Source organism: Heloderma suspectum, chromosome 2 (assembly GCF_057233095.1).
Source record: "Heloderma suspectum isolate Gila_16-S chromosome 2, 16-S_ref, whole genome shotgun sequence".
In the NCBI taxonomy this organism is placed as follows: Eukaryota; Metazoa; Chordata; class Lepidosauria; order Squamata; family Helodermatidae; genus Heloderma; species Heloderma suspectum.
Window position 1 is genome coordinate 376,430,792 of NC_139459.1, and position 15,896 is coordinate 376,446,687.

The 15,896-nt window shown below is 49.9% G+C and overlaps 1 protein-coding gene across 1 annotated transcript in view; it reads right to left on the bottom strand.

Annotated features, from left to right (window-relative positions):
- Positions 1 to 15,896, bottom strand: part of LOC146356234 (uncharacterized) — a 943,348-nt gene that overhangs the window by 817,477 nt on the left and 109,975 nt on the right. The gene's annotated exons all lie outside the window — the stretch shown is intronic.

Here is a 15,896-nt window from a genome sequence, read left to right on the forward strand (position 1 = left end):
GCGGCGGCTCCGGCTGCTGCCGGGCTGGTGTGGACGCAAATGGCGTCCTGAGCAGGGTGTTAGAAAAAGAGACTCCGTAACTGTTGGCGTCTCAAGTTACATAAAATCCCGAATGGCAAAAAATGTAGGCAGAGCAAAAAGAAAATCATACTGACGTGCTCATGACTAACAGTTTGGTAAGCTGATACTAACTGTTTATTGGCTATTGACTTGGTGAGCCGATGTACTAACTGTTTCATTGGTTACTAGTAAGAACAATAGAAGCAATATGGTATAAAAGGCTTTTGCACACGTGTCTCGAGGTCCAGACTGCTCTGCACCCGTTTTGCAAAACGTTTCAATAAAATAGTGTTGGATCCACTGCTGCCTGCCTGGCATCCTTTCCTTCTAAACCGAAAGCAAGGACTATTTTTATCTAACAAGGGGACGCCATTTGCAACCCTATGGTAGCCCGTGAAAGGCTACGTAAATGCCATTTGCCATTTGCGTTCCCATTTTATCCGTGATAGGCTACATAAATATTTATGTAGCCTATCATGGGCTATCATAGGGACACATATGGCGTCCCCTACTCAGGACGCCATTTGCGTCTGCACCAGCCCAGCAGAGGCTGGAGGTCCCGCTGCGGGTTGGCCTGGCCAGCGGCTCTGTGGCCTGGCTGTGGAGCCGAGCCGGCCGGGCAGGATTCTGGGGGGGAGGAACAGATCGCCTCCCCCCCGTCAAGGATTCCGGGGGGAGGAACGGATCGCCTCCCCCCACCTGCGGAACCCGGCGGAGCCAGGTAAGCAGGGTTTCGTACAACCCTAATTGCAAGATGGGATTCCGAAGAGGTAAAGGCAGAAAATGTATTAATACTATGCTTACCGGATGATCATAGTGTGCATATAAAGGGAGAAAAAAATCACTCCAGATATGCTTAAAGTACTGCAAAAATTATATGGGGAAAATGAGACCCAGAAACAAGTTTGATTGTTTAGAGAACTCTTCTTTACAAGCTTGAGAACTATTCTTTACAAGCTTAAGTGCTGTGATCTGCCTAGAGAGCTTCAGCTATTGGGCAGTATAGAAAAGTAATAAATTAAGTAAATAAATAAAGGGTAGAGGGGATGCTGATAAGCATATTGCAAGTCTCCTAAAAATACGAGACAAGTTGGCCACATTGGGGCAGATATTAAATGATCAGCTAAAACTGGGGCTATTTCTACGCTCTCTTCCACAAAGCTTCTCTGCATCTGTTTCAATATTTACGTAGCCTATCACGGCTCAGCGAAGGGATGCAAATGATGGCTGCTACGCTGGCTGCCTTTTGCGGCCACAGACCTGCCGCAACCAGGTGCCCGGCTGCGGATGCACCCGGCCAGCGGCTCTGCAGAGTCGCCGCAGAGCCGGCTGGGGAGGATTGGGGGGGGGACGGAGCGCCTCCCCCCCACCGTGGATGCTACTTATGAAACAGGTAAGTGGTTTCATACATCCCTCCCAGAGCGTGGGTAACTGTAGCTAGGCTACCCTTTTTCACATGGGGTCATAGTTAGTATATCAGCCTGAGCGGAGAAAACGTGCTCCGTGCCACCGCGTCCGCCTGTGCCTCCAGTGACAAGACTGGATCCTAAAGCACCCCAAATGACACATCTGATCCTTTAGGGAGAGTGCAGACCCCTCCAGAAGAGACTGAACGCCACCTTGGCGGGCAGATGAACCACCCACTCACAGTACCTCTGTCTTGTTTGGACTGAGTCTCAGCTGATTGGCCCTCATCCAGTCCATTAGCACGGCCAGGCACGGATTCGGCACAGCCCCTGCCTAACCTGGATCCGATGACAAGGAGAGCTGGAGCTGGGTGTCATGCACATAATGATGACCCCGCAGCCAGCCCACACCTCATGTAGCGAGGTCTTGTGTGACTGACCTCCTTTTAAAACAGCCAGCGCAGCTAGACAGAGGGGGAAGCAGATGAGGGCTTTCTTCACACGGAGCTTTTATCCCGTGATTGAGATTGCTCCTTCGCGGACGTTTGCGGGCTCTTTACATGATGCCCTGATCACCCAAGGCGTCTCCTGCTCCAGATGCCTTTTGTTCCATCTTCAAATAGATCGCAGACAATGAGCTATCAAATTACCCCATTGTGTTCTGCTTGAGTTTCCTCCGTGAGAAGAGGGAAAGCGGCAAGAAGAGGAGCGAGACCAATGGAAGGTAATGGAAGACTCTGATACTGGGAGAAGGAGGGGATGGGGTGGAGAAGGAAGCAGATGAAAAAGGGAGTCTTTGCGATCCTGCAATTGAAACAGAAGCAGAAATTCCTACATGCAGGCTGGTGTAGAGATGTCCCAGTTCTGTTACATGGCAACTTTTGATACAGCAGCTTTTGATACCATTGTCCACGGTATCCTCCTGGACCGCCTGGAGGGGTTGGGCATTGGAGACACCATATTACGGTGGTTCCGGTCCTTCCTCTCCATCAGGTACCAGAGGGTAGCACTGGGAAAAGAGGTTTCGGACCTCTGGCCACTCACTTGTGGGGTGCCACAAGGTTCCATCCTCTCCCCAATGCTATTTAACATCTATGTGAAGCCGCTGGGGCTATCATCAGGAGGTTTGGGGTGCGGTGTCATCAATATGCGGATGACATGCAGCTCTATCTCTTGTTCAAATCTTCACGAGGGCTGGCCATAGAATCCCTGCCCAAATGTCTGGAGACGGTGAGTGGCTGGATGGGGAGGAATAAGCTGAAGCTGAACCTTGACAAGACCGAGGTACTTTTGGTGGAAGACAAGAGGAGGTTGGGGGATGTTGACCTGGTGCCGAATGGGGTACAGCTACCCTCGAAAGACCAGGTCCGCAGCCTGGGGGTCATTTTAGACTCACAGCTGTCCATGGAGGCTCAGGTGTCAGCTGTGAGCCGGACAGCGCTGTACCAACTACATCTGATACAGTGGCTGCGCCCCTTCCTTCCCGACCATCTGCTCCCATCAGTAGTACATGCCCTGGTCTCCTCTCGTTTAGACTACTGTAATGCGTTCTACATGGGGTTACCCTTGAAGACATTTCGGAAGCTGCAGCTGGTACAGAACGTGGCGGCTCACCTGATTACAGGCAGCCGCCGGCGAGATCACATCACTCCAGTGCCGAAGGAGTTGCACTGGTTACCAGTTGTTTTCCGGGCCACATTCAAGGTGTTGGTTTTGACCTTTAAATCCCTATATGATTCTGGCCCAGCCTATCTTAAGGAGCGCCTCCAGCAACACCAGACAGGCCGCTTAACAAGATCAGCCTCGGATGGCCTTCTCTCTGTCCCATCAGCTGGGACAGCTAGGCTGGTGAGGATGAGGGAGAGGGCCTTCTCTGTGGTGGCCCCCACTCTGTGGAACTCCCTCCCTAGGGAACTCCGCCATGCCCTCTCTTTAGTGAGCTTCCGCCACGCATTAAAAACATTGTTCAGGCAGGCATTCTGGGTGGGTTAGGGTATTTTTTATGATGTTTTTAATGTAGAATTTTATTGTTTTAACTATTTTGTTGTTGTACATCGCCCAGCGTGGCTGGGTGACCAGCCAGATGGGCGATTAATAAATTAAACAAATAAATAAATGGCAAGAGGAGGGCTTTAATACTTTGCTCCTTCTGATCAGAAACCTCCCCCTGCCCCACAAACACCCCTCTGGAATTCGCAGTGGTAGGAAAGCCCCCGTTGACACTAACAGGAGAGCCGTGGCAGCGTCCCTGCCCTTCCAGATTCTCATCACATCTAGGCTTGTGCTGACTGCAGCTTAAACTGAGGCTGCCAGGAAGGGGAAGGAAATACCTGCCATGGCTGTAGCCTTTGACATTCGCTCCCCGCGCCATCCAGCACTGCCACCTGCTTGGCTCTGGGGAGTGTGCAGCATCTAAGGCGTGCGCCACGGCCTGGACAGTGCCGTAAGTGCTGTAGCTGTCCTGGGACAGGATCCTCTCAAGCTCCTCCTGGGCAGCATCTCCACTTTCTCTTCCTCTCTGCATCTCGTCCAGCCTCTCACGGAAAAATCATGCTTCGAATAGGAACAGTGAAATCCTTTCCCGTAAAACAAATCATCGAGATGATCAGAAATACGTGCGAAGCTTTAAACAGTAGAGCTGAGTGGCACAAAAGGCATTACAAGAGACTAAAAGCTGGGAAACATGAGTTCCTTTACCCTAACGGTACTTTGTCTTCTCCAAACTGCTTCTTCCTGCTCCCTCCTCAGACTCTGGTCTCCCTGACTCTGACTCTTACCGGCTCTCTCACTTTTTTAATACCCTCCTCCCTCAAAACCAAAAGTCCTGTTTTAAACCTGAAGAAAGGAAACGTCAGCGCAGGAATGAAGCTGACACTTAGGCAGAGAAATGAAACTGCTCCCCTGAGGGATACCCCCTCCCAGCAAAAGCTCCAATCCTCTCAGCCTGAACGTTCCCCCCCCCTTTGCCTTTGTAGGCTTCAAACCTTCACAGTCGCCCTGTCAGGTGACCTTGGCTAAGAGAGGAACAGGAGGAGTGTGACCCTGCTGATTCCCTCAGATCTGTTGGTCTCCCTTGGTATCCGTAGTTTTTGAAACTTTTGAGCATGGTGTTCTTCTGCATAGGAAGTTTGGGTTGGGAGCTGGAAGCTCCAGGCTAACTGTAGGATCTTTAACCCCTGATGAGCCACGGCATGTCCCGGGGCAATTGGAATATGCCATGTCATGCACACCTGGTCAGCATGGGTGATTTGAAGGTTAAACCACCCTCCCATAACTCATTCTTTGTTGCAGAGCAGTGGATGTGCTAAAACAGGGCCTGGCTGTGATCATGGACTGGATGAGGGCTAATCAATTGAAGCTCAATGCAGACAAGACTGAGATGCTGTTAGTGGGTGGTTCTTCTGGTTGGCTGGAGGGTGCTCAACCTCTTCTGGATGGTGTCAAGCCCGGGCAAGTGGGTGGGACTCTTCCGGTTCTGATAATCCTGTGGTCCTCGTGTGGCTTCCAACTGGGAATTTCCAGGTCTCCAAGCAAAGGAAGGCCTTGTCGGTGCTTGCAGACAAGGTACTCCTTCGCGGTCTCCCTGGGCAGTGACTGTCCTCCTGGGAGCAGATTTCACCAGCCCGTCTTCCCTTATTTTGCTCTCCCTGCCGCAGCCACCACCCTCCCCTGCAATCAACCAACCAGTGCTTTAGGAGTGGCCAGGGAGACCTGAGATGTGATGCCACCAGTGGACCTGGCCCCTAGCAGAGTGACTTCAGACTAGGAATGGCGGAGAATTCCGCCACGGATTCCAGTGAGGCCAGATTCTGTAGATTCTGTAGAATCCGGCCCCCCGGAATCCATGGCGGAACGGCCTCCTGCCCCACGTCCCCTCTGCGGAATCCCCCGGGATGGCACTTACCTGCGGCATGTGACAGATTCGGTGGCAGCGGTCCTGGTGGTGGATTCGGTGGCAGCAATTCCGGCAGCGGATTAGGCGGTGGATTCAGCGGCGATGGCTGGCCGGCTGTAGCCGGGCTGCTGCGGCCGCCATTGCTGCCCCTCCAGTCTGTCGTGATAGGCTACGTAAGAATTTATCACGGCTACCCCCCAAAAAAAAAGACTTACGCAAATGGCGGCTATGGCGGCCGCCATTTGCGTTCCCTATTTTTTGCCATTCTAGCCTACATAAATATTTACATAGGCTAGAACAGCGAAAAATAGGGAACGCAAATGGCGGCCGCTGTAGCCGCCGCTATTTGCGTATGCCGTTTTTTTTCCGGGGGGGGGTAGCCGTGATAGGCAACGTAAATTCTTACGTAGCCTATCACGGCAGCCCGGAAGGATGCAAATGTCGGCCACTACGGTGGCCTCCATTTGCATCCGCAGCAGCCCGTCCGTGGCCGGAAGTCCGGCTGTGGATGGACATGGCCGGCTGCTGCAGGGAGCCGCTGCGGAACAAAGCTGGCCGGGCAGAATTCCATGGGGGGAGGACCGGATCGCCTCCCCCCCAGTCGAGGATTCCAGGGGGAGGGACGGAGCCCCTCCCCCCCAGCAGATGCCCCAACCGGAACAGGTAAGTGATTCGTACATCCCTACTTCAGACAGGGCCTGCTTGGTGGCAGCACCCTGACTCTGGCATTTGGCCACTGGAAAAGGACAGTTGGCCCCAACGTGGTTGAATTGAAGGCAACATCTAAAATATATATATTTGTTCACCCAGATTTGGGGCAGAGTGCAATGGGGCACTGACCCCAACATGAGTGGAAACTGTCCTTTCTGGAAATAGGCAGGTTGGTGGAGCTCCCTTCTGCAAGCTGAGCCAATCCATCTCCTTTCAGAAACAAGCATTTCCAGTCGTGGTGGGTTGTTGCAGAAGCACGAATTGCCATTGTGCAGGCAGTGGGGGCCACCTGTGCCATGGAACCGGTCGGATGTAAGAGAATTGGGGGGGGCGTAAATGCCCCACTGGATCCTGTCCTTTGAAAAGGAACCTGGCCCTGGGACTTTGGTGCTTTAACATTGTCGTGTTGTGGTGTGTTATTGTCTTAGCTTTATAGTTAATATTTTAATGATATGTAAACAATACAATTCTAATGATTCTGTGTAGCACCCTGGGATTTCTTGTGAGGACGTATATCAAAGAAATAATGAAAATATTGATAATTCTGGTTTGGATAAGGATTTGAAAATTACCAGACTTTATTTGGTAGGGAAAGAACAGATGGGAACCCGTGGTATCTGGTCTCTTTGTCTATTAATTAATTAACATAGAACAAGTTTCTGACTGGAGAGGGAAACCAATACAATTGCAGGAAACTTTGAACTGTGGGCAGTTTTGGAGAGGGGCTGATATTAAGCAGAGGACACAACCACAGTTAGTGAACAGCTTCTCTGTTCCGTGGATGTTGGGCTTTTAAGGCTGCAATTGTACACTCACCTACCTTGGAGAAAGGCCACTGATCCTACTGCAGAGGCAACATATGTAGAATTGCTAGGAGTGCTCGAAAGTCACTTACCTCGTCTCGCAGCTTGCTTCGCGGTGGGGGGGAGGCGCTTCGCTTCTCCTCCCGAAATTCAGGCAGGGGGGGAGGCGCCTCGCGTCGCCCGGCCACAAAATAAAAAGTTAAAAAAAAACCACGCAAATCTAGCCATGATAGGCTACGTTAATCGTCACGTAGCCTATCACGGGGGCATTTATTTTTTTTTTACTTTTCTTGGAATGGCGGCGGCAGCCCCTGCCGAACCGCCGCTGCGACCCGCCACCGGAAGCGACATAAGGGAAAGGTAAGTCCCATCCTGGGGGGGGGGGGGGCGGGGGGGGGGTGCGGAGAATTTCTCCCCGAAACTACTTCGGGGGGCCGAATACGTTGGCACTCTGCCCCCCGAAGTTTCGGCGAGAAATTCTCTGACACCCCTAAGAATTGCACCGTAAATGTGCCTGGACTTTCACCCAAAGGGAAACGAAGGGCCCTTCTTGCTGCGTTTGGCCTAGATGGCCTTTTGAATCTCTCCCCCTCTATCCTGATCAGCATCTCTTTCTGGTGCTTAGAGTATATTTGTTTCATGCTGTTGGAAGACACAAAGGAACAATTGGCTCTTGTGTTTCTCTCTTGGCTTTAATTTCGAGTCAGCCTTAGCAAATGTCTTGCTTTTTGTTTCATGAATGCTAGAAAAAATAGTATCCCTCTTCCCGGGGCATGTTCTGCACACATTCTTCTCCCTCATAAGCTCTTTTCATTGTTGCGTTCCACCCCACCCCCACCCCCATTTCAATCCTTGTAGATCATTACTTTCTAAAACTTCTCCACTTTTTCTTTCTGGGCTTTCTGCAAGGGAAGATGTCCCCCACCCCGCAAACCTAAAGAACAGTGAGAACAGTGGCAGGCCAGAGGTTAAGAGCTGGATCCAGATTTAAGCTGGATCGAACTTTGCTGGCCAAAGAGGATTTCCCCATCCCTGCTTCTCGTTACAGTCCCTCTAGCCTGGACAAAATGCTCAATAAACAGGTAGGAGGCCCTGCTAAATGAGGTGCTGTGTGGTGTGGGGGGAAGGAGGGAGGGAGGGAGGGAGGACCCCAAAGAATAGATAGACAGACCTTCCAGGAATGGAGCCCTTCCTCTCAAGGAAGGCAGTTCCTGGATCCACCCCTAAATATTTACCATGAACTACAGTACACCTTATGAGGTCATATGCGCTCTCCCCAATTTCTGGCTGCACTCATTTACTCGTGAGCAATCCTCATGCAGCCTCATCCTACTCGTGTCTCGTCAGAAGTAAGTACCACTGCTTTCCATGAGACATTCTCTCCAGTCATTGTGCTTCTCCTCATGTTATCGTAATGTCAGGGTAAAGTTAATTGTTTCGATTTCCTGGTATAAATGGCCTCCAACCCGTTATGTGAAGGTAGCTGGCAGATATCAATTGATAAAAGAGAGCATTTTGATAAACCAAAAGGGGAAAATGTAAAGCGTAGAATGGAAGTACATAAAACCTGATATAAAAGCATACTTTGTTTATTAATCAGCTTTTATTCATATTGCTAGCATGGAACCATAGTATAGGACAGAGGGCATATCATGAAGCCCCATAGCACAGCAATAACGTAAGTTTGGTCAGAAGTGAAGCTACGGTAAAATGGCAAAGCCACAGACAGTCACAAGAAGGGGAACCAAGGAAGGTACAGGAACTAGACATTTGGTGACTTGGAAGATAGAAAATGGTTACAAAGAGGACAAACAAGCGGGCCATGAAGGCCATACTGGGGCAATGACTGTTACTGAAACTTAGGGATAAATGATATCGACATGAGGCATGGGTAAGAACATCAGGAGAACCATGCAGGATCAGACCAAGGGTCCATTAGTCCAGCATTCTGCTCACAGAGTGGCCAACCAGCTGCCTGTGGAATCCTTCAAGTAACCTGGGCCAAAACCATTTAGGATTGTATATGTCAAAAACAGCACTTCGCAACCCCCGCAAAGCCACTACAAATCAACAGGCCCTGAATCCATTCCAGACAGCTTGGCTACCCATCGCTGGAAGCGGTGGTCCTGGTCCTGTTCTGGTGGTGGTGAACAAGGATCAGAGGCCATCTTGGGTTTTCAGCATGAGATGCTCCTTTGTATTCAGATCAGGCCTCAGTAAGATAATGTAGCATTTGGGAAGAAAGATGCAGCCCAGTAAGCCAGCACTGGAGGCCAAGATGGAGAAGACCTGCACGGCTACCATGTATCTCCCCTTGGTGCTCAGGTAGGTGGGCACAAAGGACACCCAGACACTGCAAAAGACCAGCATGCTGAAGGTGATCAGCCTGGCTTCATTGAAGGCCCCAGGCAGCTTCCTGGCTAGGAAAGCCACCATGAAGCAGACAGCAGCCAAGAAGCCCGTGTAGCCCAGGGAACTGTAAAACATGACAACAGAGCCTTCACTGCATTGCAGTAGGATCTCTCTGGGCTGGGATTGCATGTCAGAGTCTGGGAACGGAGGAGAGATCCCCAACCAGATGATACAGATGGTAGCTTGAATAGCGGAACAGGCAAATACAATGGCATTGGCCAAACTCTTCCCCAGCCATCTCTTCACCCTGTTCCCTGGCTTTGTGGCCAGGAAGGCCAGCACCACAGTCATCGTTTTAGCCAAAACTGAAGAGACGGCAACTGAGAAGATGAGGCTGAAGGCCATTTGTCGGAGAAGGCAGGTCACTTTCCTTGGCCGTCCAATGAAGAGGAAGGAGGTCAAGAAGGAAAGCAGGAGGGAGACGAGGAGAATGTAGGACAGGTCCCGGTTATTGGCCTTGATGACTGGGGTGTCTAGGTACTTAATGAAGATGGCTAACACCAACCCTGTGGTTAAGGACAAGAACAGGGCAAAGGAAACCAGGATGATCCCCAAGGGTTCTCCACAGGACAGGAAGCTCATATTCTTGGGCACACAGTAATCTCTGGCCTCGTTTGGATGCTGATCTTCTGGACACTTGGTGCAATGGTCTGCATCTGAGGAGGAGGAGAACAGCTTCAGCATTGCTCACATTTCTCTTAATCCCCATCATCTGGGTTTGTTTGTGTGTTCATTTATTTATTTCAATATTTATAGGCCTCCTTGCTGCCTGAAAGGCCCCCAAGGTGGGTAATATATAAAACTGTAAGTCAAAAGAAAAACACAACAACAAAAAGAAACAGTAGCAGCAAAAGCAACAACACCAGACGGGTACAATACCATGTTCTCCCCACTTAAAACAGATGACAAGGATCTGGCTTCTTCCTTCTGTTTCGTGCAAAATCAGGAAGTCCAGCACAGCGCAGGCACCTGCCCCGTTGCATGACTGCCTAACAGCCAGTGGCGTAGTGGAGGGTGGGCACACAGGGTTGGAGCACCAGGACCTATTTTAATACAGGGATTTAGACCTCAGCTGTCAGGCCTCAGGCTTCCCTTTTCTTCGGGGATCACACCTGCAGTCCTCACTATCAAGGGCTACTAGCCTGGCTCTATGTTTCCTCCAGTAATGGAGGCAGTCTGTGCCTCTGTACCAGTTGCTGGGAAGATGAATGGGAGGGGTCTGTTGCACTCCTGTCCTGCTTGTGGGCTTCCCATTGGGGCTTCTTGTTGGCCACTGTGGGAACAGGATGCTGGCCTAGTTAGGCCTTGGGTCTTATCCAGCAGGCCCCATGTTCTCAAAATAGCTGGGGGAGGGGGAAGAAGCATTTTCCTCAACAGCAATATATGGTTTTGAATGATGGCTGTTGTAATACGGAGTAATCTATGCTGGCTTAGTTTTGACTGGGCTGCCAGCTATCAACAAATAAAAAACAGCTGTTTCATAAACTCAAAGGGAAAAATGTAATGTGTCCTGAAGGAGAGGGGAAGTACATGAAACCTCATACACAAGCATGCATTGGCCTGGCTCACATGATTGCTGGCACAATGGTTAGATAAGCCACAATAGTTTACAGCACATACTGGCAGCCATTGCGAACAGTCAATCGGTCACCACCAGTTATCTTGATGCCCAAACCCGAGAAGGGTGGGTTGTTGGTGTGGGTTAACAAACCACCCACAACCCATGGGATGTTTTAGGACTGTGGGTGGTTTGTTAACCATGCCAACAACACACCCTGCCCGGGTTCAGATGTTACGATAAGCCACTGCGATCACCTGCAGCAGCTTGAATATTCACAATGGCCGCGGGCAGCACCACAACTAGGGATGGCAGAGAATTCCGCCACGGATTTCAGTGAGGCCGAATGCACTGGCATTCAGCCCCCCGAAACCCATGGCGGAACGGCCTCCCACCCCCCGCCACACCGCGGCATCCCCCTGGGACGAAGCTTACCTGGGGCGGAGGCGGCAGCAGCGGCTGGTCTCTCAGCCGGCTGCTGCGGCTGCAAATGGCGGCCGTCATAGCGGCCGACATTTGCGTCCTGCCAGGCCGCCGTGATAGGCGACGTTAGTATTTACGTAGCCTATTACGGCAAAGAGCAGGGATGCAAACGGCGGCCGCTACGCCGTTTGCACCGCTGCTCTTTCCGTGATAGGCTACCTAAGTATTTACGCAGACTATCACGGTAAAGGCAGCCACGCAAACAGCGGCCGCTACAACGGCCGCCATTTGCGGCCGCGAACTCCAGCTGCGGACGGACCTGTGGACCCACCGCGGAGTGGAGCAGGCCGGGGAGCATTCCGAGGGGAGGCACGGAGCGCCTCACCCCCACTGTGGACCCCCCTGCACGGAGCCTGGTAAGGGATTCATACATCTCTAACCACAACCCACTCTGGCACGGCAATAGGGAGAACTGGGTCTCTCTTAGTGTATAAGCCTGTCTGTCCCTCTGATGCCATTTTGGGTTGTTCCCTTGTCAGCACATGTTTTTGAGAGCTATTCTGCTCCTCCTCCTCCCACATCTCTTACTGGGAATTCACCAAACAATTCAATACTGCTCATTCCATACAGCGTTACATTCATCAATGCAAAAGTAAGTCCCATTCTGTTCACTGGGGCTCACGCTCAGGACAATATACATAGCATTTGCGTCCCTGCAGATACTTACTATGTAAGTAAGCTCAGCTGGACATGCGGCCGCTGGGCAGCCCTGCAGGGAGGCAAATGGCAGCTGCTGTATCTGCCGTCCTTTGCATCCCTGTAGTGAGCCGTGATAGGCTATGTAAATATTTACCTAGCCTATCATGGCGGGGGGGGGGGGAACCTAGCATATGCAAATGAGCGCCTCCAGCAACACCAGACAGGCCGCTTAACAAGATCAGCCTCGGATGGCCTTCTCTCTGTCCCATCAGCCAGGACAGCTAGACTGGTGGGGACGAGGGAGAGGGCCTTCTCTGTGGTGGCCCCCACTCTGTGGAACTCCCTCCCTAGGGAACTCCGTCATGCCCCCTCTTTAATGAGCTTCCGTCGTGCATTAAAAACGTGGTTGTTCAGGCAGGCATTTGGGGTGGGTTAGGGTATTTTTTAAAAAAAAATTATGGTAAAATTTTATTGTTTTAAATTGTTTATGGTGGGTTGTACATCGCCCAGAGTGGCTGGGTGACCAGTCAGATGGGCGATTAATAAATTTAATAAATAAATAAAATAAATAAATGCAAATGGCGACGGCTACCGCCATTTGCGTATGCTGGGTTTCACCCCCCCCCCATCGTCATAGGCTAGGTAAATATTTACATAGCCTATCACGGCTCACTACAGGGATGCAAAGGACGGCAGATACAGCAGCTGCCATTTGCCTCCTGCAGGGCTGCCCAGCGGCCGCATGTCCAGCTGCGGGCGGCCGGAGCTGGCCGGTGGCTCGGCGGCTTGGCTGTAGAGCGGAGCCAGCCGGCCAGGATTCCGGGGGGAGGCATGGAGCACCTTCCCCCGTCAAGGATTCTGAGGGGAGGGACAGAGCACCTCCCCCCCGTCAAGGATTCCGGGGGGAGGAACGAAGCGCCTCCCCCCACCTGCGGAACCCGGCGGAGCCAGATAAGCAGGGTTTCGTACACCCCTAGTTTTTAGTGATTACGGCTACCAAATAGAGGAATTCTGGGAATTGTAGATCTAGGAAGAGGGGCTGCTTGGGCAGAGGACAGGGGTCTCTAGCAAAGAATTCTCAATACCCTCATGAAACTGCAGGTTCCCTTTAGATAAACTGGTTTGAAACAAGTTTAAAGTTGTAATGTAGATTGCCCCAGAGTCTGTATGATGTTCATAGTATATGTAGATGTTCATCCATCATATTTTAAACATTTGTTTATTTCATTTATTTAGAAAATGTCTTGGCCACCTTTCAGGGCAGAAGCCCTCCCAAGGCGGCTCACGACAATAAAATGCAGAAAAACAGAATATTAAAAGCGATAAATCAGAAACACAATAAAATAGCAAATAAAAACCACAATAAAAGCCAACAATAAAACCAACAACAACAGCATTTGTTATTAACAAAGAGCAAATATATTTAAGATAGTTATCGAAAGAAAACAATGCTATCACACTAGCTGACAAAAGTTAAAATAAGACAAGAAAACAAGACAAGGCATAGTTCATACGCTACCAGTACAGCTATCTCCTAGCAGACGTTACCCCCTGCTTAGAGTGACAGCATCCAATATTTTTCCTTTACAATTCCAGTTTTAAACTTGAACATGATACGTGAAGCGATTTTGTATAATGGGCCAGTCCAGCCCCTTCAAAGAGCCATCCCCAACCTAGGGTAAACCCTCCGGCTTCTGTCTTTTCTGACACATCTTGTTATTCTGCGGTTTTACAGTTCTACAGGAATTTCCCGACTTGTTTTCTGTGGGTTTACCCTGCAGTTTAGACCTGTGTTGGGCAGGAACCTTATCGGGCAAGAATTTCTCTCGTCGTGTTCTCTTTTCCCCAGGTCATGAGCTGCCTGCCAGGACTAGGCCAAGATCACACTTTCGTTCAGATACAAACATTACAGCCGGGCCATAGGAGGCATTGGGCTGCTCTCTAAGATGCGGAAGGAGATAAAAATATAAAGCCCAATAAAGAATCCTCATGACAAAACAAATTTAAAGACTTCATGGAAGAAGTCCAAGTGAAACTTTGCCCTCTTCCCCAGAGGAGCAGCCTCCTTTCCTCTGGCGCGACGTACCTTCCTGAGTGGAGACGGTCCCTTCTGCACATGGAGCACAAACATAGCAGCAAACTGGCTTTTCTTCCATCACCACCTTGGCGTATCCGGGGCGGCAGCTTTCGGAGCACCTGGAACGAGGCGCGGTCTGATCATAGAGACAAGTGCACCAGGAGAAAAGCGTTAGGCGCATTTTTGTCTCTGGGAGTGAAGCCTAGGATGTGTCGACACAGGCCGCTCCTAGCACTACACGATCATGACTTTTCCAACATAAGCTACAATTGGAATTTCCAGCGTTAAACCGTCTAGAGAGCTTTGGCTATTCGGTGGTATAGAAAGGAAATAAATGAAATGAAATGATCTATTTGTGGAAGAGTTTCCGACCAAACATCTGCTGGTAAAAACAAAACAAAACACATGTCTGCTTAGAAGAAGGCCTACTGAATTCCATGAGACTTACTCCCAGGAAAGTGTGCGCAGCAGGCCTGTAGAACCTGAGGCCTGGGAGCAAAATCTGGCCTGCCTAGGATCCCATCCTGCCCCCTGGGGTTCCCAGATGCCCCCTTTCTCTGGCCCCACTCCCCTTTTCCCTCCAACTACTGTTTGGTTGTTTCCTGGCTTCGGTGCAGATCGTCCCCATGCTATGAGGCTGACATGTCTCTTTTAGGGCTCAGTTAGTGGCAGTAAGCACCCAACAGAATCTCTAGTCCCTTTCACTCACATCCTTCGAGGGTCGTACTTTCGATGCGCAACTGCATAGCAGTGAAAGCACTTGGTGGCGTATAATTTTGCTGCTCCACAATCACAAGGTGGAGGTGTAACAATGCACCCTTAGATTCTGATTGGCTGAAGATCTGAGCTAGGTAGAAAAGAGCAGTTAAGCAATGACAGCTGACAGTTAGGGTGGTCAGTTAGTCAGTTAGTGGTTGGAGCTACATTTTAGCTACATGAACTGAAAAGGAAAGGCGCCATTTGGGAAGAGCCAAGGGTATAATTGTTCTCAGTGTGTGTGTGTAGATGCACACGTGTATTAAGATTTATCATCTGTATCTGAAGCCTCTATGGGTCTCAGGTTATGCCTTAGCCAGTAAAAGCTCTTGTTCTGTGTCTAATAGATGCCACCCTGTCCTTTGAAAAAGAGTTTGTCTAAGTCAGCTAAGTAGGATGTGTGAACACAGCTGATGCTTCTTTGAACTGTATGTTTTGGCAATGTCCAATATTGCCTCTTTGGGGAGGAGGTTATTATATGGATAAACCTTGTCTTGGAACACTCTTCAATATTTACTGATGTACATGTCCTTTTACATTATCTACCTGCTTCCTAGAAATTAATGCAAGGTCAGTGCAAATGGATTCTCTGTTCCCTTTTGACAGCTAAAAGCCTGATATTAAAACACTGCAAGGATAAACGCTCACCTCCTATTATGCAGTGGATTCAAAACCTATCAATGCTTGCAACGTTTGAATGGGTGGTACAAAGACAACATTTGGGAATGGACCCATATATGGGTATTCAGTCTGCTTTTGTTGAAGTGTAAGGATGATTCTTAGAAAGCAGTACCTTCATCTGTCTATCTTCTTATCCATCTGCAAACACATTTCATATACATGCATCGGAATTGAAATATTCAAATTTATGTAGCTTCTTTTTTCTTCTTTTTCTCTTTTGGCTTTGTTTCGTGGAAATTTTACAATAAAACATTAATTAAAAAGCAAGTGGGGACAAGTGTGCAGTAACTCCAAGTTTATATGCAACTGGATCTAGGGATGGACGAAAGTCCCTTACCTGTCCTCGAAGCTTGCTTCGCGGTGGAGGGGAGGCGCTTCGCTTCTCCCCCCGAAATTCATGCGAGGGGGGGAGGTG